General features: G+C 35.6%; 1 protein-coding gene across 1 annotated transcript in view; it reads left to right on the forward strand.

Moving 5' to 3' along the window:
* Positions 1–25109, forward strand: part of Klhl1 (kelch like family member 1) — a 382842-nt gene that overhangs the window by 225407 nt on the left and 132326 nt on the right. The window lies entirely within an intron of this gene.

Raw genomic sequence — 25109 nt, forward strand, 5'->3', positions numbered from 1 at the left:
TTACATTATATATAGCAATACACAAAAGTTTTGTGAAAATCAGTTGTGTAATAAATAGGTACCCAATCATAATGCTCTATCATCTTTTTTTATAAATTTGATGTAAGATGCAATAATGTGATCATTTTGTGAGAAAAATACATATTTCCATATTTCAAAACCTATTGCGAGACAGTTCATCTATAAAGGGATAAGATGAATTATTGAGTGGTGGAAATTTATAAGATAACTGTGCATAGCAGTTAATTTATGGATTTCTTTAAAATTTTTTATTTGGAAGAGAGAGACAATGGGCATGGGCATGCCAGGGTTTTGAGCCACTGCAAACAAACTCCAGATGAACTACCTTGTGCATCTGGATTTACATAGTTATTGGGGAAATCTAACCTGAGTCCTTAGGCCATGTGGGAAAGTGCCTTAACTACTGGGCCATCTCTCCAACTTGATTTATAGAATTTTTTATTGTTGAATTTAAAGGAATTCTAATGTGCTACACAGCTTTTCCTCTTTATTGTTGAGATAAATGGACCAGAATAAAAGTTAAAAGTATGTGCATAAATTGGAATAAATATAGCTAATAAACTATCTCAGATATAACTAGAGACAATTTCCATCATTCTCATTATAGCACAGTCCTTTAGACAAGGCCATTGCCTTCTTGTTTACCATAGTCACCACTGTCTGCCCATGTCAAATGTGTCTTGACATATGGGGATCAAGAAGTATATTTGGACTTCAAAAACATCAGAAGTATATTAGGCATGTTGTCTCATATTCATAACTTAGCACTTCAGAGGATGAGCTAGACAAAGGCAAGGTCAAAAGAAACATTGCCTAGTTGGTTATTCCAAGGTGAGCCTAGGCTAGAGAGTGAGATCTTTTATCAAATACAAAGAAGAAAAGAAAACAAACAAACAAAGAAAATTATCAGGGTTTGTGCCTCATGCTATGCCTTTCCCTCATACCCTCCATCTTTTTGTTATCAAATATGGACAGATAGCACAAGCTTCCTGTCTCATTAAAATTGTCATATCAGTGTAGAGATGTATCTCCTATGATACTATTTGTCCTCAAAGTGCCACATTACACACGGATTTACATTTCCTATTATGACCACTAGTTTATCTTACATAGTGGAACATTATTTGTTAACATAAGGAAATATTCATTCATTTAATATTACTGAGTAAAAGTTATAGCACTTATAGTACCTGATCAGTACAACATGTATCACTTCTCTCTTGTTTCTCAGGTAGGGTACATTATACCTATAAGTTTATACATTCTTTCAATGAACAGGTATTTGGTATAAAAGAGTATATGTTCTTTCTGTTAAGTGCCTGGATAGAGGAGGTACTATTCCATTTCATTCATGATATTAATCACTTATATTTCATCATAAATATTTTAAAAATCATGAAAACACAGGTACAAAGAAAGTAAAATTTGTTCATTGCACACAGATAAAAATTTGCTTAATTATGTTTAAATTTAAGAGGTCACATGCTAGTGGAAATTCTAGCGTTATAGTCCTAAAAGATGAAACAAGATGTAAACACAGATATAAATAACTGATATGTCCATTATTTGCGTATGAGCTCTCTAAACATTTTTATTTATTTATTTGAGAAAAAGATAGAAAAGGGAGGGGAGAGGATGGGCAAACCAGGGCCTTTAACCACTGCAAACGAACTCGGGATGCATGTGCCATCTTGTATATCTGGCTTACTTGGGTACTGGGGAACTGAACCTGAGTACTTAGGCTTCACAGGCAAATGCTTTAAATGTTAAGCTATCTCTTCAGTCCCATAAAAATATTTTGAATCCATCAATTCTTAAGGCTTCTATAAAGACATTGTGGAAGACAAAGGAGTGGTATAATAGTAATTGATGTTCATTTATTTTTCTTTCTTTCCTTCCTTCCTTCCTTCCTTATCCAAAGCAATCTATCTGATCTCATTTACTTTCAGCAATGTTTCTGTGTAGTATGCATTGTTATTCCAGTTGACAAATGACTAAATTAAGAATGAGCATGATACCATCTTCCAATGATGTTCTAGAGCTCAGATTTTGCTCCAGGCATATGGGATGGCAACGCAGTCCTCCACCAAGGGGAAGTGAGTGCAATGTCCACTGCTAGTCGCTTCATATTTACCTTAACATTCAACCAGAGTGATAAAAGTATTTAATTGGAACTACAGTATTACAAACTATAAGTTTTCAAAATGTGGTCATCTTTACATCTTCATAAAGACTATTTTAAAATAATCAGAATACACTGATTTTTTTTAAAATCTGACAATCTGACATGTAGGTTTTACCCATTATTCTGATCATAACTAATACATGGATGTTTTGTATCCATTAAATAATTTCTGGGAATCTGTTTTGTATATTTCAATACATATGTAAGGTGTTTTGGTGTGTTTATTCTACCACTAAAAATAGTTCAAATATCTAAAATTTCAAGTACAGTCTATCAATGACTGAGATAAAGCAGGAAAAAAAAATCTGGAAACCATTTTAATGGTAGGAAGATTACTTGAATTAAATGTTGCTACAAGGTTTTAGTGCAGTAAAATAGAAATATTTAAATCCTCAAAGTACTAAGTAATGCAAAAGTAAGAATTTCAATACTATCTTTCACTCATTGTCCTAACTTCTCTCTGTATTTTCCTATTTATTTTTATTTACTTGCATATTTATTCATTCATACATCTGGATTTCTGTGTGCAGACACATATGTGTGTGTGTATGTGTGTGTGTGTATGTATATGTCAAGGACTCTTGCCACTACAATTGAATGTCTGTCTGTTTTTATGTGGTTGACTAGAGAATCAAACCCAAACTGGTAGGCTTTGCCAGTAAGCTCCTTTAAGGGTGAGCTATCACCCCATACATTCTCACTCTTGCATTTGCTCTCTAAATGAGTAGATAAACACAGATAGATGATAGATAAATAGATAGAGTAGCAGACAGCTTCAGGATCACCAGATGAACCTCTAAACCAGGCACAGTTATGGAGGAAGGGGCTTATTGAAGCTTACAGATCCAGGGGAAGTTCCATAATGGCAGGAGAAGCTGGCCTACTTTCACAGGGCCAAACACAGAGAGAGAAGCACAAACCGAAAAGCCAAAAGCCACACAGCACAGCAGAATTCATAACTTCAGCTAGGCACACTTTGCATATCTTTAGATTGAAATCTCAAAACCACCACCAAACCTTAAGAACCTCCCAGTGACACTGCCTCCAGACAGGTGGTGCAGATGCAAACTACAGACTATTCTAACACTGAATATACTGGGGGTCATCTATTCAAACTGTGGTAGATAGATAGACAGACAGACAAACATATATGTTATGCATATTCTATAATTGCATAATGTTTAACATATTAAATTACATCTGGAAATACTATTAATGTTTAAAGGAAGAAAGGTTAAATAAGTATTTAATATAAATAAAACTGTGTAGAAAATGTATGGTGCTAGAAAAACTTAAGTTACATAACCTGAAAATACTCTTATATTTCGGTGTGTTTGTGATTATACTTAGCAAATGCATTGAAATTCTAAGCTTATAAAGGCATGATAAGCTATAATTAGTGGTCTGTCTTATAATCCTGGTAATCAGGAAGCTCAGGCCAACTTGGATTCTACAGCAAGACTCAGATTCAAAACAGGACAAAAATCAAAAAACAAACAAACAAACAATAAGAGCACTTCTAGAGACTTTATAAAGAAAAAAAAACCTGATAAATGACTGATTAATGGCAATGAATAAATTTAGCTTGTATTAATATTACCTTATATTCATAAGACAATCATCATAAACTCGATATATGTTAGATATATTCTTTGTAGATAGCATTATCATTTTTATTACTGTATTTGTATGTATACATGTTTATTTAAGTGAACAAGAGGAAATATATTCAGATATTCTTTATTAATAATAAATGAGCTCATGCCATTGAGAAGTATGTTATGCCAATTTGGTAGAGAAAATATAATAAGGGTGTAAACTTCATTTGACAATAAGGTTTTAATGAGAACAATAGTAGACAAATTGAGCTTCATGAAAAAAGAAACAAAATATCTATTTTATATTCTATTAAAATGTAAAGCTTATATTGAAATAAATTATATTATTTGGCTTTGCTGTAGAAAATTCTAAAGAAAATGTCAAAATGAAACAGACAATTGAGTTAGCATCCAGGAATGAATTCAATTATTTTAAATAAGAAATGAATAGAGTTTTGTATAATATCTCCATCTCTTTCTTTAATACCTCCTGGTTTAAAAATTTACAACAGAACTAAAAAAAATATGGAAATTCTAGTCACTTAACTGCATATCTGAACTTATACATATATGCATACATATATATGGCTTTTTAAACAAATAAAGTCTATTTTTCATATCCATTTTTATAGTATTCCTATTTTGTAGTGTACAAAAGTGATGTTACCATCCACTTTTAAAAATTATGCTTTAATATTCTGAAATTATTCCACAGTTTTGTAAGGATTTTTAAAAATTTTATTTATTTATTATATTTGAGAAAAAGAGTCAGACACACAGAAAGTATTGATATGCAAACTCTTCCTGGCACTGTATGAAACACCAGATGCATGTACCACTTAGTGAACCTGGCTTTCTGTGGGTACTGGGAATTCAAACTCTGGCTTTAGGCATTGCAGGCAAGCTCCTTAACTGCTGAACCACCTCTCCATCCCTCCACAGCTTTTAACTGGTTTCATAAGCTATATCTTTGTTATTTGCATCAGCATTAGTCATGTGTGTACTTAATGTAAAAATGGGGCCTGGGACAAATCTCAGTGTTAAGCACTTTCCTAGCAGATACGTGGAAATGAGTTTGATCCCCAGCACCACCAAAAATAATAAAATAAAACATATAAATTCTCAATTTTGGTTGTTTGGTCTTTCAAGTACCTTAGAAAGTCTGTGGTTATAAAAGTCAAGGGAATAAAATACTACATAGAATCAGTACAAGAGGAATTCCGTTTGATTGCCTAGATTATTTCAGTGGTTGGAAGTATGAAGAAAGGTATATTTTTGAACTCTATTTCTTTCAAGAAAAAAAAATTCTATCATAACTTCCCAATGATTGAGCCTATGAGATTGACTCCTAAAAGAAACGTGTATATGTGTGTGTGTGTGTGTGTGTGTGTGTTTAGAAAGGTTGCACAGTTACCATGTGTTTGCTGAAAAAAAATGATAATGATGGTAATGGGATCAAAGTTACAATGGTGTAATAAAATATTGTCAAGATTTGGATGAATGTTATTTAATCTAATGATAAGCATGATGACAGTTTCATTCCATTGTTAACTTTACGGCACAGAAGCTACCCCATGTTTTAAGAATTATTTCTAAGAAAAGTACCAGTAAAATCATTGCCAAAGACTTTCTGTGGCATTAAAAGCAACCCATCAAGCAAGGACAAAGTCTCCAACCTTTATCTTCATTGTAAAAGTGACAAGTTATCAGATAGGAGTGACATAAACAGTTAGTTGTCTACAAAATGATAGCCACATGGAAAATCCTAATGAAATCAAGCAAAGGGAAAAAGAATAAATCAATACAAGAAGAGAATTCCTAAATTACAAGGAAGATACACACAATAGATTACACTCAAGTAATTTATGTTTTGTTCAATTTAATTTCCCCAGACTACTCCCACATGAATCCCACATTCACATTTGTCAGCTGTAATCATTTCAGAGGGAAAAAGAAAAACTTTCAACTGTCACAACTAATAAAGGATAAGGAATTGCTCAAACACATAGACACAACTAATTTTTGTCAGTGTTACTACTATTTTGTTTGGAATTGACATCTTTCATTTTGTTTTGTTATAATATTTCTCTCTCATTTGCTTATTAATTTGTATTAATATAGTTATAGTCATCTCTGAAAACCTCAAAAATATTTTTAAAAACACCAACGAAGGGCATTATTTTTCTCTAAAAATGTAAGGAGAAACTCATTCACCTATGAAGTCCCCAAAAGAAGGCAGTCTTCTATTAAAGAATTTAGTCATTTGAGTGAGGGACCTATTGCTGAAGATGTCACAAGCTGCCAATACATAACATCTAGAGATCATGCTAGAATTTGGAAATAAAATGGCTCCCTGATGGCTAGCCCTTATAATCCTGGAAAGCATTACATGAGCTGCTCAGGGAAAATGGCCAAAAATGATGTGAACAAGCAGGGGATCCTTCTATATATGAAAACAACCACATGGGAAACATGCACAAATGTGTACAGTAGTGACACCCAGCCTAGAAGGGTAACCACTGGCTCTCTGATTGTTTAAAAAACCCACTCCATGGGAAGAAATTCATAGCTACTACTTGGAATCTAGTCAGAATCCTATGTAAATGAGGGTCATAGACTCCAGTGAGCAGCTCTGGAGTCTTTGGCCAAAACAGAGGATACACTCATCAAAATCTGTCTCAATTAACTATGCCTGTCTCCTTTAATTTATGCTGCTCTCACTTTCCACTGGAGAATCTGCTTTCTTTTTTACCAAAAGCAGGAAAAACTCAGGAGAACCAAAATCCATTTACATGACAAGAAAAGATAGTTGATTTGATATCACATGATGCTACCTCTTGCACATCAGCCAGGGATCCATTGAAACTACAGAGGAATTGCCAAGTTAAGCAGAGTGCTACTCTCAAAGCAAGCCTGCTAACCTGTGCCAAGAGATTACCATTGACACCGAGCACACTCAAAATACATCAAAGCAGAAATCCAGTTGTTGGTGAGAGATTAACAGTAAAGTAGACTTATAATATAGCCACCAAGGCTCAGGAAACATTGGGGAAGAGGAGATAGAAAGATTCTCAAAGCCACAGAGTGCAACAGAGTATCCAGGGGTATTTCCCCTACTCAATAACTAACTGATGCTCTCACAATTCATAACCCAAACCTCATGGTGAATACCAATAACTCCACTGAGGAGGGCCCTCAGTGGAATGCGGGTGGTGAGGAGGGAAATAGGACCAATACATGATTTTTCCCTACAACAAAGTTTCTAATGAATTTACAAACAGAAGAAACCCTTTTCAAAGTCTAATTCATTTTAAATGCTATTTAGACATTACCATTTATTCTACCATGGCATATGTAATACACATTAGAATACAAGAAAATGCTGCTCTTTTATTTTTTTCAAGGTAGGGTCTCACTCTACCCAGGCTGATCTGGAATTTAGCATGTCATCTCAGGGTGGCCTCAAACTCATGGCGATCCTCCTAACTCTGCCTCCTGGGTGCTGGGATTAAAGATGTGTGCCACCACATCCAGCTTAAAAAAAAAAAAATTATTTATTTAGTTGACAGAGAAAGAAGGAGAGAGAGAATGGGCATGCCAGGGCCTCCAGCCACTGCAAATGAACCCACTTGTGCATCTAATATGGGTCCTGGGGAATTGAACCTGGGTCCTTTGGCTTTACAGGCAAATGCCTTTAATGGCTAAGCCATCCCTCCAGCCCTAAATTTTGTTATTAATAACATTCAAATCCTTAGGAATAAGATACTATAATATATGCAGAAATATTCATATGCTGGTATGTATGCACAAATTACTTTCCTTCACATAAGTAAGAAAGTGAAACAATTGGAACATTATGAGAAAGTCATTATTTTGTCCACAATACTTTCTGACCCTATGTTTGAATCAAAGATGATCCCATGAGCTATGTTTTGTATTTGTACCTCTCTTACCACAGAGATACTAGGGCAGTGATAACCCCTTCTATATTTTTTTAGTTGTATAAATGTTCACTGTATCTTAGATAGTTTCAAGTAATATACAAGATTTTATGTTCTCAGATATATTTAAATAAAACAACTCCCTGCCTCAATTTCATCAACTACACCAAATCTATTTCCTTCCCACTAATACAAGTATTGCCCATAATCTTTGGATTTATCTTCCTCTCTTCAACCTGCTCTTGTCAATTATTTGTACTAGTTGCATTCACCAAAACTCTCATGCCTTCATTGTTTTTCAATTTCAGTCCTATCTCTCTTGGATTTTCAACAGGTTTCACTCAATTGTTTATTCTAATTTGTCTACTTTCATGTAGTAGAGACTCAGCCCACCCCGTTTTATGTAGAGAGAATAGCATTGATTTCCATGATTTTAAACAGTGTGTTGGTTTCAATGCAAAATTTCCACCATAGACTTTTCATCTCCATTGAGCAGCACTGTTAGAGAAGGTCCGTGAACCTTAAGGAGATGGATCCTTGCAGGAAGAAGTGTAACACTGGGGATGTGCCTTGTAGACTTAAAGTCCAGCCCTGATAGCATATACCTTTCTGTACTTCCTCCCTGTTGGTGAGGTGATGTGAGGCTGGTTCTCTGCTTCTGCCGTACTTCTACGTTCATTATGGACTTCCCCATGAACCTGAAAGAAGAAGATAAGCATTTTCCATTCTTATATTGCTTCTAGTCAGATATTTTCCCAGCAAATATAAAAAGAAATGGATGCAAACCTTGTCAGAAAACCAGGTATTAATTCTGAATTTTGATCTGCATTAGTAAGCTCTTCTAAAAGATAGACTCAAATGTTCTCCTAACTACTTAAAATTCCAGTTGTATCTCTAATGGGTATCCATATTCTCACATGTCAAAAATGGGTTATGTTAAACTTCAAGTGTTTTCTACACATTGTGATGAATTATTCAGTTGCTCAGCAATAAATCTAAGAATCATGGCAAGTTTCTTGGTATTTCTTTTTAACATTTAGTCATTTAATAAATCCATTTGACTCGACTCTACACCATCTTCCAAATATGTTCTTTTGAGTTATAATTACTCTACTCCTATCCTAGAAACAAGCAAGTCATTGGCGTCATTCTCTGGAATAATTGGAGTAGCCTCTTACCTGTTATTATATTATAATAACTTGCATTTAAGCATAAGACAGAATTTTTTTTACTCTGAATAAACTGATATCAAGCTTAAGATAGATGTGCTTAGAATAACAACTTAACAAGTCTATTTCATAAGGTTCCATGTAAATTATTCCGAGCCTAGTAAGTTGGATTAATTTCACATAGTTATCAATACTATCTAGTTTACTGAACTTCTTTCAATTTCTGAAGGAAGGCAGAATTATTCTTTCCATATTCCACTTATGCCAGTTGATAGGAAGTATTTGAAACAATGATGCGCCAATACATAAAGATAATGGTGATAGAACCTGCCATGCAAGGCCAAGCACTAAAAAATAAAAATGAATAGTTCATGAATAGTTTAATGAAATTATTTTATTCTTTGATTATTGATATGCCTTGAATTGCAAACCCTGTCATTAATAACATATCTACAGAGATAAACTACCTATCATATCTCTCTATTGGTACTCCTCCGTCTAACAGGCATTCAACCAGCATGGCCACCTAATTATTAGCATTAGCTTAAACAAGCCCTCCCCTTAGACATTTCACTACTATTATCTAGCTTTGTTTGAATTGTTTTTACAACTTGTCTCATAGGTAACAAAATAACAAATTTACAGCTCTTTTCTACAAAGTTCTTGACACAGTAGGAATGCAAATTGTGTTACTCCACACAACTGAAAATTTCACTCTAAGTCTCAGATAATTTGGTCTACAATTTTTTATTCGTTATGTACACAGTGTGTACACAGCCATGTTGGTAGCATCATTAGCCTCCTCCCTGTCCTCTGCCCCTCTCTAGGAACATTCTTACATATTTACTCATGATTTATTTAAAATTCAAGGTTGTGTTATAATGTAGCTAATGGTTCTCAGACTGCTGTCCTAAGCAAAGATCACCTCACATTGATTCAAACTTTTCTAAACAATTTTAATTAATTGCCCGATATAAAAGCAAATTTGAATGTTGTAGAATAGTCATGCTGTACCATTTGAGTAGTATATAACAAATCTTGTTCTTATTTTAAAAACATTTATCGCCAATCTTTCAATACCTAGGGAATAAAAACAGATAAAGAATGAGGGAGTAGAAATTGGGGCAGTGTGTACCTAGTATCCTATAGTGTGCAAGGCCATTAAAAGCTTGGTAGTTGATTTTCTTTTACATTTTACTACTGGCTTAATAAACTAGAAAAGGAGAGTTTAGTCCAAGAAAAGCAAGTTAACTTAAAAAACAAACCAGTTAATAAACATTTTGTGTATATTAAATTATAGATCACTTTTGCCAAAGGGCTGCGCAGTGCAAGTCCAATTGTTTTTCTTATTTAACTATTAAAGATTATTTAATTTTAATCATATATTTATATAGTTTGATGAAGTTACAATAGGATATGATTATGTATCATTTTACACAAAGTAAAATGGGGAGGCATTAATAATGAAGCAAAATCTACAAAAGTACTTAGACTTTCACTATGATTTTTTTGTTGTTTCTTTGAGCCAGGCTGATGTGGAACTCACTCTGTAACATTAGACTGGCCTCAAGCTCACAGCAATAAAATAAAAGCAAGAACTGAGATTAAAGGCTTGTGCCACCACACCAATCCCACCATAGTTTTTAATTTAGAATGTTGAAAAAGCAAACATTTTCTTTAAGTAACCCTCGTACTGAAAAGGGAAATTTAAGTGGGCAGGTGAATGTTTCCTTCAACACTGTAGAGATACACATTGCCGAGGAGTGGGAGAGTCAGTGAATATGTAATTATAATTAGGAGCCGTTATGTGAAATGCACTCACCAAGGGGGTAAGCATGGGAAGACAAGGGAGATGTTAAAGGATGCAGTTTTAGGGTGTTGTAGCATTATGCAGGATTAGGAAGAAATAACAACATCAAGTAAGTAGTCAAATATAATACAATCTAAATATCTCAGATTTTATAGTTTCAGGGAGGAAAACATTTAAGAAAAGTGAGGACACCATTCTTACAAATGCTGCAGAGAGAAAAAAATGGGATGAGGTTAGAAATTGATTTTTGACTGACAAAATAAAGACTAGTGATGACTTTGATGAAATTTCATGCTTTGGAATAGAGCTAAACAATAATCATGAGAAGGGATTTTAAAGAGAGACATGAAAAAAATGAATAGAAAAAAAGCATCTGTTTGATGTCAGGTTCAGCTACTTATGTGTACCCATCCACACACACACTCTACCCCTTGTTCTTTCAGACTAGTATCTCTACTAATTTTATACCTTTATATTATTTTTTGCCCTCCATCGTCAGTGATGAAAGTTTGATGTTATGAATATTATGGAAGTCTTGTGCAGATGACATCAGCTACTTTAAGGACATGGATATAATATCCACTTCGTGTCTAAACAGTAACATTACAAAGGACCCCTCCCATCCTCTGGCTCCTGTATTCCTTCTTCCACTTCCTCTGTGAAGCTTCCCTCACCTTTAGAGGACATGATAGAGAGGTCACATTTATGAGCACTCAACTGTTACTTATTCCTAGCACTTGGATGAGTTTTGAGTGACCCTATTACTAACTTGTTTTACCATCAGCAAAAAAAAGCTTCTCTGATCAAAAATGAGAGCAGCATTCATCGATGGGCCTAAGCATAATATTTTAAAGAACATTTTACTGCAACAACATGCCTTTTTTTTTTTTCCCCTAGCTTTCTTCCTAAGGTCTATCACTTTTCCAGCCATAGACTTTTAACTAGGTTTTTAGTGCCATGCACGAATTTCCTCCTAGACAGGGCCTCACATCCCAACAGAGAACCATCAGTTATGACCAGGAGAGTCATGCCTCTATTATAACAGTGGGCACATCTTGTCCACTTGGTTTGTTAGTTTTATAGCACTGTGGTTGATCTACTGTTAGATAAAACTGTCATGGTGTTTGAGTTAGCAATGTATGTCCTCCACAGCCAGAGGTATTTTTGATTCAGCTTGCAACTTGTTTCCAGCAGCCTGTCAGAGGGCATGTCAGTGGAGGCAGATCTTAAGTCCAGTCCTAACGTGTGTTTGAGTACCAGTTGTTCGTGTTTGTTGGCTGTAGTGCTGTCTCTCTCTGCTATGGATCTACAGAAGTGAGCCAGCTTCTTCCCCATTGATGGTGTTTTCCTTGGATTCTGTAAGCCTGAGATAAAACATTTCCTCCCATAAGCTGCTTCTGGTCAGATGTTTGTCCGAGAAACAAAGGTAACTGCAACAACCACTAATGACTTTTCTTGCCCACCAGCCTTTCTATCTGCTCAGCACTTTCTAGCACTATGACAGCTGGCTGGCAGGGATGATACTTCCTGCTCAATTCCAAATTGGTTCCCAGTGTCTTAAAAGTTAAACATGTTGGAGCCCCAGTAATATGTACATATCTTGTATCTCTGGTGATCAAACAAGAGAATTGACAATCATCTGTGTTATTTGTGGGGCCTCAGGAAACGTCTTTACCAACAACTCACTGGGAGTTATCCCATGCTTGGCACAAGGTTTTCCTGCAACACTCTTCTAAGAATAATATTAACCACTCTTGCAAGGTATTTTGGCAAAATCTCCTTTTTGTTAAAAGGTACATGTTTAGTAAGTCAACAGTAAAGTAGGCTTTCCCATGGCTTTTTCATAATGTCTTTCATTTTGGTAAATATCCCCCAACAACCCCTCATCTACTCCATCCCTTGCCCCTAATCCACTTAAACTTTTCCACCCCAAGTATTCTGCCTCTACTTACATATCTCTTAATACCTCTCCTTAACCCACCCCCAGCTTCCTTCTGGCTCCTTTCTAGTGTCATAGTCTCTATTGATTCCTACTCCAATTTATATATAATTCTAAAAATTCAAACATAGAATCTGCATCTAAAAAGATATACACCTGTGTCACCTCGTTTTTATAATCTTTTCTATAATCATGCATTTTTCCTTTGAAACTTATTATTTCACTTTCATTTATTGCTGAAGAAAGTCCATTGTCTATATACTTCACATCTTCATTATCTATTTATAAGCTGATTCATATCTAGGCTGATTCCATTTCCTAGTTATTGTGAATGGAGCAGCAATACAATGAATGTGCAAGTATCTCTACAGAAAAGTGTTGACTCCACAGAGGAAATGCCCAGGAGTATTATAGGTAGCTTATATGATAGGTTTGTTTTCAGCTTTTTGTTTTAGTTATGCATATAGTGTATATATAGCCATATAGCCATGATAGTACCATCATTAGTCTTCTCCTTGTCATTACCCACCCGCCATGATTATGGGTAATGCATTGTGGGCATGGCCTACAGTTATGGGTGAGAGGCAATGTCTCTTTGCATAATGGCCTAACTTATGGGTCTAACAATTTTTCTGCCCCCTCTTCCGTGAATTTCTGTGAGCCATGTTGGGTTTATTTTAGGTCTATTTCAGTGACAGAAGGTCTTGAGAGACTCTGTGTCCCTGTATATCTGATTTGGTAGGAGTTGAGTGTTCTCTGTGTCTGTCTCCTTTACTCTTTTGCTGATGCCACTTCCAAACTTCCATAAAAGCTTCACTAATTTATATTCTCAGCACAGGGATTTATTCTTTCTCCACAACCTAAAGATAAATACTTGCCATTTGACATTTTTGATGATAACCATTGTGGCATAACTAAGGTGGAATCTCAAAGCATGGGTTCTGGAGAATCAAGCCAGAATCCTTTGGCTTTACAGGCAAACACTTTAACCACTATACAATCTCTCCATCCCCTCAAGTCTGTTTTATTTATGTGAAGAATATTGCTACAAATTGGGAATTTGTTGGATGATAAACTGATTTGGAAATATGGTTATCTTTAAGATATTAATTCTTCTGGTATATTCTTTGATTGCTTTCTTCAGTGTTTTAAAATTTCCATGGCAAAGGTTTTTCACTTCCTTTGTTAGATACCATCCCAAAAGTGTATATGAAGTCCAGATTACTTATATATTGATTATAATGGAATATTTAAAATTGTGTACTAATATTGTTTTGGGATTTATCTTTGATTTTATAACTAGTGGAATTTATTTTCTAAAATTAGTTGGACCTGTGTTTGATGTATACATATCTTGAATTGTAATGTCATCTTTGTGGATTGTTCCCTTAGTATGAAAGGACTTTGTCTCTTGTGGTTAATTTTGGTCTGAAGTCTAGATTTTCCAATACTAGAATAGCCATACCTGCTGATTCCTATTTCTGTTTGCTTGGTTTCTGTCTTTGCTCTTGAGGTAAGTCCCTTGAAGAGAGTGAAAGGATGTTTCCTTTTTTTTTTTTTTTTTTTAATTTGAGAGCGACAGACACAGAGAGAAAGACAGGTAGAGAGAGAGAGAGAGAATGGGCGCGCCAGGGCTTCCAGCCTCTGCAAACGAACTCCAGACGCATGCGCCCCCTTGTGCATCTGGCTAACGTGGGACCTGGGGAACTGAGCCTCGAACCAGGGTCCTTAGGCTTCACAGGCAAGCGCTTAACCACTAAGCCATCTCTCCAGCCCTGTTTCCTGTTTTTTGATCCAGTCAGTTAGTCTCTGTATTTTGATTTGGAAATAGAGACTATTAATAATTAATTACTTTTGAAAAAAGTGTGACAATTTCTGCCATGTTATGTGTTTGGTATTTCCTTGGTCTTCATTTGTTTAGCATCTCTTCTAGCATTGATTGTCAGTTTCCCCCTTCTGTTCTCTTTTGGAGTTATTTGCTGTCTTTGATGTATGCTTAGTTGTCATAATTCCTTTGGTCTGGTTTTATCATGGAAAAAATTTCTTTCTCCTATTGTAGGCATAATTTTGTTATACACAGCAGTGTGTAACAGCGGCTGTGATATGGCAGTAGTTGAAGGACACCATTACAGGCCCTTCCGGCTGTTAGAGTTCTGATGTCCCTGCCTTGGTTTGTAACTTGATGATAATCTCCAGCAGCATTCAGGATCCTTTCTTTGAACTGTTTGTTTAGTGTTTTTTCTTTCCCCAAATGTAATATGGTTTGGAGAGTTTCTTCCCTTATCCAGTTGTTTCCATGTTCTATATGCTGCTTATAACTGAATGGCACCAGATTTGGACTAAGATATGGGAATTTTTTGTACAATTTTATTATGTTATTCTGAAGTTCTCCTTTTTCTAGGCCCATTATTCAAACATTTGGTTTTCTCATGTCGTTACAAATATCTCCCATTGGTTTTGTCTAATTGATCCAATTTCTCTACCTAGTCTTCTAGACCTGATAATCTGTGTTCCACTTGATGGCATGCTATTGATGGAACTTCTGATTTGATTTTTTTTTTTTTTTCATTTCTGGATTCACTTAACCTTGTTAGTCCTTCCTTTGTCTCTGTATTAAATTTAATTTTCATACACAGATTTGACTTCCTCCTTTGATTTATCTGCTTTTGTTCTCTTAGAATACATTTAGGTATTTAGCTGCATTCTCTTTAAATTTATTAAAGATTGAGGGGGCAGAAAGAATATAAAACCACAGGGTGGAGGGAATATCCAGAGACATAGCTCTCCCATATGGACAGATTACTGCTGTTATAACTCATAATCTACAACTACATGGTGAGTATCAGCAATTCCACTAAGGAGGACCCTCAGTGGAGAGGGAGCAGGGAGGAGGGAAGTGATGGTAGTAGCAACATATGTCATGTCCGTACAGTTTCTACTTAATAATAATAATAATAAAAGATTTCATTCAGAGATTTATCTATACTCTCATTGAGTTCTTTATGCATATTTATGGTCATTCTTTTTAGTACTTTTTTAAAACTTCCTTTAAGTTGGGCTGGAGAGATGGCTTAGCGGTTAAGCGCTTGCCTGTGAAGCCTAAGGACCCCGGTTCGAGGCTCGGTTCCCCAGGTCCCACGTTAGCCAGATGCACAAGGGGGCGCACGCGTCTGGAGTTCGTTTGCAGAGGCTGGAAGCCCTGGCGCGCCCATTCTCTCTCTCTCCCTCTATCTGTCTTTCTCTCTGTGTCTGTCGCTCTCAAATAAATAAATAAAAAATTTAAAAAAAAAAAAACTTCCTTTAAGTTGCTGCAGTAGGGGACCTCTATCATGGAGTTGGTGATTCTTGGGGTGAAACATATTGGCTTATTATTTTATGTAACTTATTTTTTTGTTGTTGTTCTTGGGAATTATCCATCTGGTGACAGTGCATTGGCCACATCTTTCTGGAACATGGTGGTAAATGAACATTTGATAGACTACTTAGTGTCTTTTTTTTTAACTCATATTTGCTGATTTGTATTTCTTAGAGTTCAGTTTTAGACATACTTGGTGCTGCGTGAATGGGACAGGTGAGATGATGTCAGCATGGAGACAGATATGCCCCAACTAATACAGGTCCCTGATTCCAATATCAGAAATGTTAGCTTCCCAAGAAAGAGGGAGGCTATGTGTTCAAAGATGTATAACACTGGTTCCTGCGTATACTTGTTGAATAATCCAGCTGTCTGAGGAGATGAGAGTGGATGACATTGATACAAGCTGTTTGTTGTGTTCAAACTCATATGATGAGACTCTCCAACTCAAATAGCAGCTGAAAAACATATTCTAAAAATGAGCACTGTATAGATAATGAAAACATGGAGACAGATGGTAAGACCCTATTGCTGAAGACTTCACATACCTGAGCAGCAAAGTCACTGAGAAGTCAAAGTGGTACTGAGCATGAAAACCTTCTCCCTATAGACCAGCCAACTGAAAGGTGGAAAGAGCTGCATTGTTTTCAGCCCTATGGGAACCAGAAGTCATCAGAAGTGAAAATGGTGGACATTGGATGCCTCAAGTTTGGCCAGAGAGGCCAAATGACCAAACAGGTACAATAGTGGCATGTCTGCTCTGGGGGAAACCAACTGCTCTCTAAGAGGATTAAAGGCCTGCTCTATGCAAAGGAATACATGCCTGGTACTGAAAAACCTAATCAAAAGCCTATGACAGGGGAGGTCATGAGCCTTAGAGGTATAAAGCCTGCTCTTGACTGGATAAATGCATATATTATTATCACCAAATTTCCCTGAAAACACTACACTTAATGTTCATATCATATATTAATGCTACTCTCACTTCTGATTAGAGAAGATTCTCTCTTCAGATAGTGGTGACCACTGGGAAGACCCAAAAGGCAACATAGTCTGAGAAGAAGGGACAGAGGATTGTCCAGCACTGAAACATCTCTATCACACCCTCCAAGGCTCATGGTCCATTGCAGAAGAGGTGGTGGAAAGAATGTAAGAGCCAAAGGAAGGATACCTTACAATGCAACTGTCCAGACAGCAACTGGCCTCAATATCCATGACCTTGCAGTGCCTAGCAATACCTACAGAAGACCCTCATAATAGGAGAAAAATAAGGTGACATCAAATTAAAAGAGAGGCTATTGGAGATAGGGAGGGTGGGGATATGTTGGAGAGCAGACTTGTGAAGGGTAAAGTGGGGAAGGGGAAGAAAATAACATGTTTTATTATCTTTAAGTATACAAGTTCTCAGTAAAAAATGCAACAAAAAAATTATGATTCTTTATGAGGTTTAATCAATGATGAAGTAAAAAACAGGAAAATACATTATTAATAAGCTATTATATTTATTCATTTTTTCAATTATTATTTACTGTATGATACAATTAATGACAAGGAAGTCTATATTTATAGCATGACATATCTTATTTACCATAACTAATTACACACGCAAAATTTTACTTGAAAGACTTTTATAGTGATATAATTTTTGCTTTTGCTTTTAAATGTATATGGATAACTCATTTTTCTGAGGCTATTTATTTTTATTTTAATATTTGCACAAATTCATGCCCCTCAAAAATTTATGTCTTATCACTATTTTCTTTCTTTTGGGGGCTTCAAGTAACCTCCATTTATATAGTGCTCAATACTTGGGCAGATATAAGACAGATTGAATATATCTGTAATGAGTAAGCATAATTTTTCACCAAAATATCTTGTTGTCTACAGCCCAGTATCAAATACTCATTGCAAATTATAAATCACTCAGACAATATCCAAAACATGCTGTTTTGTATCATTGCATAGCCTTCTTAGTGCCTCTACTATTAGTCTTTAATTTTTTTTTTTTTTTTTTTGAGTTAGGGTATTGCTCTAGGCCAGGGTGACCTGGAATTCTCTTTGTAGTCCCTGGCTAGCCTCAAGTGAAAATAATCCTCTGACTTCTGCCTCCCTAGTGCTTGTATTAAAGGTGTGTGCAATCATGTCTGATATAGAAAGAGAGAGAGAGAGGAAGGAGGTAGGGAGAGAAGGAAGGAAGAAAGAAAAGGTGGGAGGAAGGAAGGAGAATGCGTGTGTCAAGGCCTCTAGCTGCTGCAAATGAACTCCAGACTCATGTACCATGTTGTGCATCTGGCTTTAACTAGATACTGGGGAATCAAACTCAGCTCATTAAGCTTTGCAGGCAAGCACCTTAACCACTTAGCCATTTCTGCAGCCCTCTATAAAACATTTTAATCATCTTTCTATGCTAGCATTCCCTACTGTTTTATCTTTATGCAAATATTGTTTTTTAGAATTCCTTTTTGGTTTTTGGTTTTTCGAGGTAGGGTCTCACACTAATCCAGGCTGACCTGGAATTCACTATGTAGTCTCAGGGTGGCCTAGAACTCATGGTGATCCTCTTACCTCTGCCTCTTGAGTGCTGAGTCCTGGGATTAAAGGCTTGTGCCACCATGCCTGGCTCTTTGTGGAATTCTTGAAGAACTATTTCCAACATGACAAAATCCCCCATTCACTATTGTATAATGCAAATGATTAAAATAAACTCTATCACTTAAAATATTTTATTTATTTATTTATGAGAGAGTGAGAGAGACAGCAAACAGGCAGACAGAAAGAGAGTGAATATGGAGGTGCCAAGGCCTCTTGTCAGTACAAAATTGCATGTGCCACTTTATGTGTCTGGTTTATATGAATAATGGGGAATTGGGCCCAGGCTATCAGACTTTATAAGCAAGCCCCTTTAATTGCTGAGTCATCTCTCAAGCCTTTTCTGACTATTCTAATAATTAGAACAAACATATAAAACAAACACAAATAAGAAACAAACAAAAAACACTTCACTCTAACTTTTGGACTTTGTCTTTTCTAAAGCCCTGGAGAGCTCATTCTTTCTCTCTATCTGCTTCTCTCTTTCAAATAAATAAATAAATATAAATTTAAAAGAATAAAAACTCAAAAAAATTCTCAAAATTGCAGTCATACCTGGATTCATGGTTATATTCAAGTTGAAAGTTATGTAATTCCTAATGTTAAAGATTTATGAAGCATGGAGTCATATTTAAAGTCAATTCTTCTAAATTAAAAGTATTTTATGCCATTTGTTATTTAAAGAAATTGGCTCTCTTCAATTTCTCTCTGCCACAAAACTAAGCATATTTGGCTTTTCAGGTTTGAAAAAGTGGCATATTCAGTGAATTCAATAAAAACCTAGAAATAGATTCATAAATAATAATGTGTGTTATTCTCAATTCAGTCATGTGTGAGAGCTTTCCAAACCATTAAACGGCTTCCAGATTCAATACGAACACAGTACTCTTTCTTTTCAAATGAAGGTGAAGTTTAACAGACACAGATATGAAGTAAGAATTTAAGGAGTGATGAATATTTAATAATGTTGAAACCATGAAATCTGGTTTTAGTGAGAAGTTATGTATTCCACTTATCTATTCCAAAATAAAAGGTAGAATTCTGTTCTGACAATTAGATTTCATTTCATGCTAATATTCACTCTTGTTCCTTTTAGTCTCAATACATTAATATATAATATATTATTGGGCAGATAAATAGGGAATTTTGAGAGACCAAGTAAACATTTTACATAAATTGTAAAATACAATTTTATTGCATTACTCAGTCTTATAGAAAAAAAAAATCACTGATTGTCATGATCCCATTTTTACAAGCAAAGATTCAAATCATGTATTTTTTCATTAAAGATGTTTTCAACAACTTTTGTCTTTTATTCCTTGAGTCACCGAACTTTGCATCTTTTTAATGTACCCCTTTAAATTATCTTAACTATTCTGTTTTTATGTATGTTACCATTGCCTTTAGTTTAGACCCTATCATTGTTAATGGCTTCTATTATTTTCATCAGCCCAGCAGTATTTTTTTCTTATCTGTACCCATTGCTTACAATCATTATAACCAATTTCTCAAAACACAAATTAACTTGTAATGCTCAATAACTTTCATATACACATCATATATATGTGCATATATGTATATATATATATGGTATGTATAAATATGTATGATATATATGAATATATATATGATATATATAAAATTTTAAGGATAATATGTATTATTCTTTGTTAAAACCTTTTTAAAAATTTTATTCATTATTTATTCGATAGAGAAAGAGGGAGACGGAGAGAGAGAGAATGGGCATGTCAGGGCCTCCAGCCACTGCAAATGAACTCCAGACGTATGTGCCCCTTTGTGCATCTGGCTAACATGGGTCCTAGGGAATTGAACCTGGATCCTTTGGCTTTTCAGGCAAACATCTTAACATCTAAGCCATCCCTCCATCCTTGTTAAAACTTTTTTAAAACTATTTATTTATGAGAAAGAATAGGAAAAAGACAGATATTAAGAAATAGGATGGGCACACCAGGGGCTCCAACCACTGCAAATGAACTCCAGATGCATGTGCATCTAGCTTACTTGGGTTCTGGGGAATCAACCCTGAGTTCTTGGGCTTTTCAGGCAAGCACCTTAACTGTTTAGCCCTATCTCCATTCCAAAGTCTTGTTTGTTGATAACAAAGTCCTTGCTATAAGTCAAGAATTTCCTATGACTGTTAATACTCTCTGACATTATATTCAGACATTCATAAACAAAGTTTGCTATGGAGTTCACCATTTTAAACTCTATGCAGAACATTTTTTTTTTTTAATGATTTCCTTAACCATCTCTACTTAGTTTAAAAAACTAGCATTCACGGGGCTGGAGAGATGGCTCAGCAATTAAAGGTGCTTGCTTGCAAAACCAGATAGCCTGGGGGTTTTGATTCTCCAGTACCCACATGAAGCCAGATGAACAAAGTGGCACATGCAACTGAGTGTTTTCAAATGTAGGAGGCCCTTGTGTGTCATACTGTCTCTCACACACACATACACTCACACACACACACACACACTCTCTCTCTCTCTCTCTCTCTCTCTCTCTCTCTATCTCTCTCTTTCATAAAAGAATAAAAGTATTTTAAATGAAAGAAATTGACATTCTTTTCAAATATCCCTGAAGTAGTGACATTAACTTTGTCTCAGTGGTAAATTTTGATTAAAATTATAAAGAAATATATATCTACTCTTCCTAAAATAAGTTTCTGAAGATAATAACTTCATGCTGAGGACAGTGGCCCATGCCTAAAATGCTACATCTTGGAAGACTGGGGCAGTAGGATTGAAAAAATTTCAGGCTAACCTTAGTTACAGTCAGTTCCAGGCCACTAGAGTGAAAGAGTGAGTCTTTGTTTCAAAAAACAAGAGCAAGAACAGACAGAAATACCTTTACAAAAAGAAAAATTTGTACCTCCAATAAATAGTTCACTTTGGGAACCTAATAAATGCAAACTCTTTTCTGGAAACGGATTTGTGAAGATATACTTACCAATGTTTTCTATAAAGGACTTTTGATAGATTACTTCAGTCTTAATTGGTTTTTATTCTGGGCATGGGAAAATTATGAAACATTAGTTTAAAAAATATAATTACTGACTATTAAGATGAATGAAAACTATTCAGAAAAATGTGTCCTGCAAAGAACAAATATGGGAAGAGTTTTCCTAGATTACTAGGACAGATTAATGTGTAAATGGTATTTTCATAATTCCGTAGACACAGACAATGAGTAATTGCATTGCAAAAAATAATAGTTAAAAGATAATAAATCAGAGGAATCCATTAATTCTACACTTTCATAATATATCAGAATATTTTATTAATATCTTCAAATAATAAGTATTATAACTTCTACAGAAAAGCATTCTTGCAAGTTGATGCATAGTATCAAGGATCAAAATTCAAAATTTGTAACATTTTAAGTTTTCTTAATATTTTTCTTCTCCACTGTGTGGAGAATTCTTTTTACTAAATTATCCTGAGTAAGAAAAATGAGAAGGAACTGAAGCTGTGTGTTTTCTTCTGAAAAGTTTATCTCTCTCTCTCTCTGTTAATCTGTGATTGTCCATTTTACAGGATTTATAATCACTATACAAGAGAATCTCTGGTCATGTCTGTGAGAGATTTACTAGATTAGACATGAATCTAGCTATGAGCAGCACCATCCCATGGACTGGGGTCCTGGATGTACTAAAAGGAGAAAGCTTGCTGAGCAGTTAGCCTTCGTTGCTTTATTCTCCTTCCTCTGGTTTGAACCGAATTTGTCTGGTCCTTTTATGCTTTTCCCATTGAAATGTCTTTCTCCGTGAAACTGTAGATAAACCCTTCCTTCCTTAATGTGCTTCTAGTCAGGTATTTTGTCCCAGCAACAAGTTGACTGACACACTCACCACCCTTCTTTGAGTATCAATTTCCCTTGTTTCCCTGGCTCTAACATCCTTCAGATACAGTATTATTCTGATCCTGGACTGAAATAAACATTTTAGCATTTCCTAATACATTATCCCAGTTAAGAAGGAGAAATGATGGCATCAAACTTCAGCAGACTAGTTAGAAAGAAGAATAGATTCAGTGGAGGAGAAATACAGAGCAGGACAAGAGAGAGTGGTGAGATGGGATTATGATCGTGGTATATTGTTTATATTTATGGAACTTGTCAAAAAATAGTTTTCAAATAAAGTCATAACATATTTTGTGTTGTCAATGTCTTCAAGGATTGGCTTAAGTATAACATGAGAAAAATAAGTAAAACAAAACACAGTTACCACATAGAAAGATGGCAGCACAACTATATGGGACAATACAAACACAATGATTGCTGGGCTGCAGAGATGGCTTAGGGGTTAAGGTGATGCCTGCAAAGCCAAAGGCCCTAGGTTCAATTCTCCAGGACCCACATAAACCAGATGCAAAGGGTGGCACATACATCTAGAGTTTGTTTACAGTGCCTGAAGACCATGGTGCACCCATTCTCTCTCTGTTACCCTCCCTCTGTTACCCTCTTTCTCTCTCTCTCAAAAACAAAATGGAAAAAAAAAATAAAGTATTATACTAAGTGTTATGCTATGTCTTTACAAAATCACATAAGACTGGAGGAAAACATTTGGATAATAAATTTTCAAAGTCTCACGTGTAGTCTCAAAGGTAGACAACACACGTAAAGTAAAACATCAATGAAATACTTGGCATATCTGTTTATGTTTCTTAAAGCAGAGTGTATTTACCAACTCTGGCTATCAGGGTTTGAATTCCCCAGTACCCTTGTAAAGCCAGACACACAACATGGAGTATGCATCTGGAGTTTGCTGGAGTTTGTTTGCAGTGGCAAAAGGTCCTGGCAGATGATAGAGTGAGAAAGAGAGAGAAAAAGACAGAGAGAGAATTGGCAGACTAAGACCTCTAGACACTGCAAACAAACTCCAGACACATATGCCACCATGTGCATACAGCTTACATGTAACCTAGGGAATTGAAGCTTGGTTCTTAGGCTTTGCAGACAAACCCCTGAACCATTAAGCCATCTCTCTACCCCACTCAAAAAAACATTACAGATACCATAGAGCCTAATAGGCTCACCTATATCTCTTTAATACCAGTACTCAGGAGAATGAGGTTGGAGGATTTCATGAAGTTTGAGGCCAGCCTGGGCTACACAGTGAGTTCCATGTCAGCCAGCCAAGAGTGAGACCCTGACTCAAAGCTAAATAAATAAAGCATAGTCATTAACCATTGGCTTAACAAACAGAAATGAATTTTCTCAAAGCTCTGGAAGGTTAAGTCCACACCAGTTGCTGACAAATTTAGTCACTGGTGAGGGCTTTCTTCCTAGGTGCAGATAGATACATTCTCATTTTGCCCTGTGGTCTGTTCTCTGAAGGACTGGAAACACACACTGTTGGTAGGAGTGAAAACCCATCTAGCTACTATGGAGAGTTCAAAATGCTAAAAGCAGACATATCATATGGCCCAACTCTTTAACTCCCAGGTAGTTACCTGAGGACTCTACGTACTTCAATGCTTCAGTGTTTACTATAGCACATACCATAATTGTTAAGCTATGCAATCTAACTAGATGTCTATCAACCAAGAAATACATGAAGAAAATGTTGTAGAATCACAATTATATGTTTTTCAAACAAACAAAAATAGTGAAGTTATATTGTTTACAGGACAATGAATGGAACTTGAGAAATCATATTTAGGGAATAAAGCCAATATTGGACAACTAGCTCATGTTTTCTCTCAAGAAATTATATTTCTTACAATTTATAGAGATAGATAAAGCCAAATGTATATGTATGGCATGAAGGTAGAGATCAATCTCATGGGAACAAAGGCTACTAAAGAGAAGGATTGAGAAAGTGGGAGGTATGGAGGGATGGGACTATGGGAGAAAAGTTTTGAAATACATGATGTACTGTGTGAATATATTCTGATATAGCAAAGTCCTAAATACAATGGGAAAATAACAAAAATAAAACGAAAAACTCTCTTTCTAATGGGACCATAGTCCTGTTGGATTAGAGGCCCATCTTTATCACCTCATTTCACCTTATTTCTTTTTTAAAACACACTATAATCATATTATATTTAGGACTTCAATATATTATCTGGTACACTGACCTGTTTGGGGACACAGCCCCTAATTTAGAAGAATAATTCTTGGGATTTTCCTATCTAAAACTGAGCCACCTACTAGGATCAGAGCTTGAGTAACAGAACTGACTCCTGTCTCTCTGGGAGTGGGCTAGCTGCCTCTAGCAGCAGCTCGAGGAGAAAAACAACAACAACAAAAAAAAAAAAAAAAAAAAAAAAAAACTAAAAAGAAGTTTAACATCATTAGTGCACATGATGCATTTGCTGTCATTGCTGCTCTGGTGTTACTTTGGCTGTGGCTTTTTCTGCATACAGGTTAGCAGACAGCTTCAGGTTCACTGAGATGAACTTCCAAACCAGGCACAGTTATGGAGGAAGGGATATTTATTGAAAATCACAGATCCAAGGGAAGTTCCATAAATGGC

The sequence above is a fragment of the Jaculus jaculus genome, chromosome 3, assembly GCF_020740685.1.
Source record: "Jaculus jaculus isolate mJacJac1 chromosome 3, mJacJac1.mat.Y.cur, whole genome shotgun sequence".
Taxonomy (NCBI): domain Eukaryota; kingdom Metazoa; phylum Chordata; class Mammalia; order Rodentia; family Dipodidae; genus Jaculus; species Jaculus jaculus.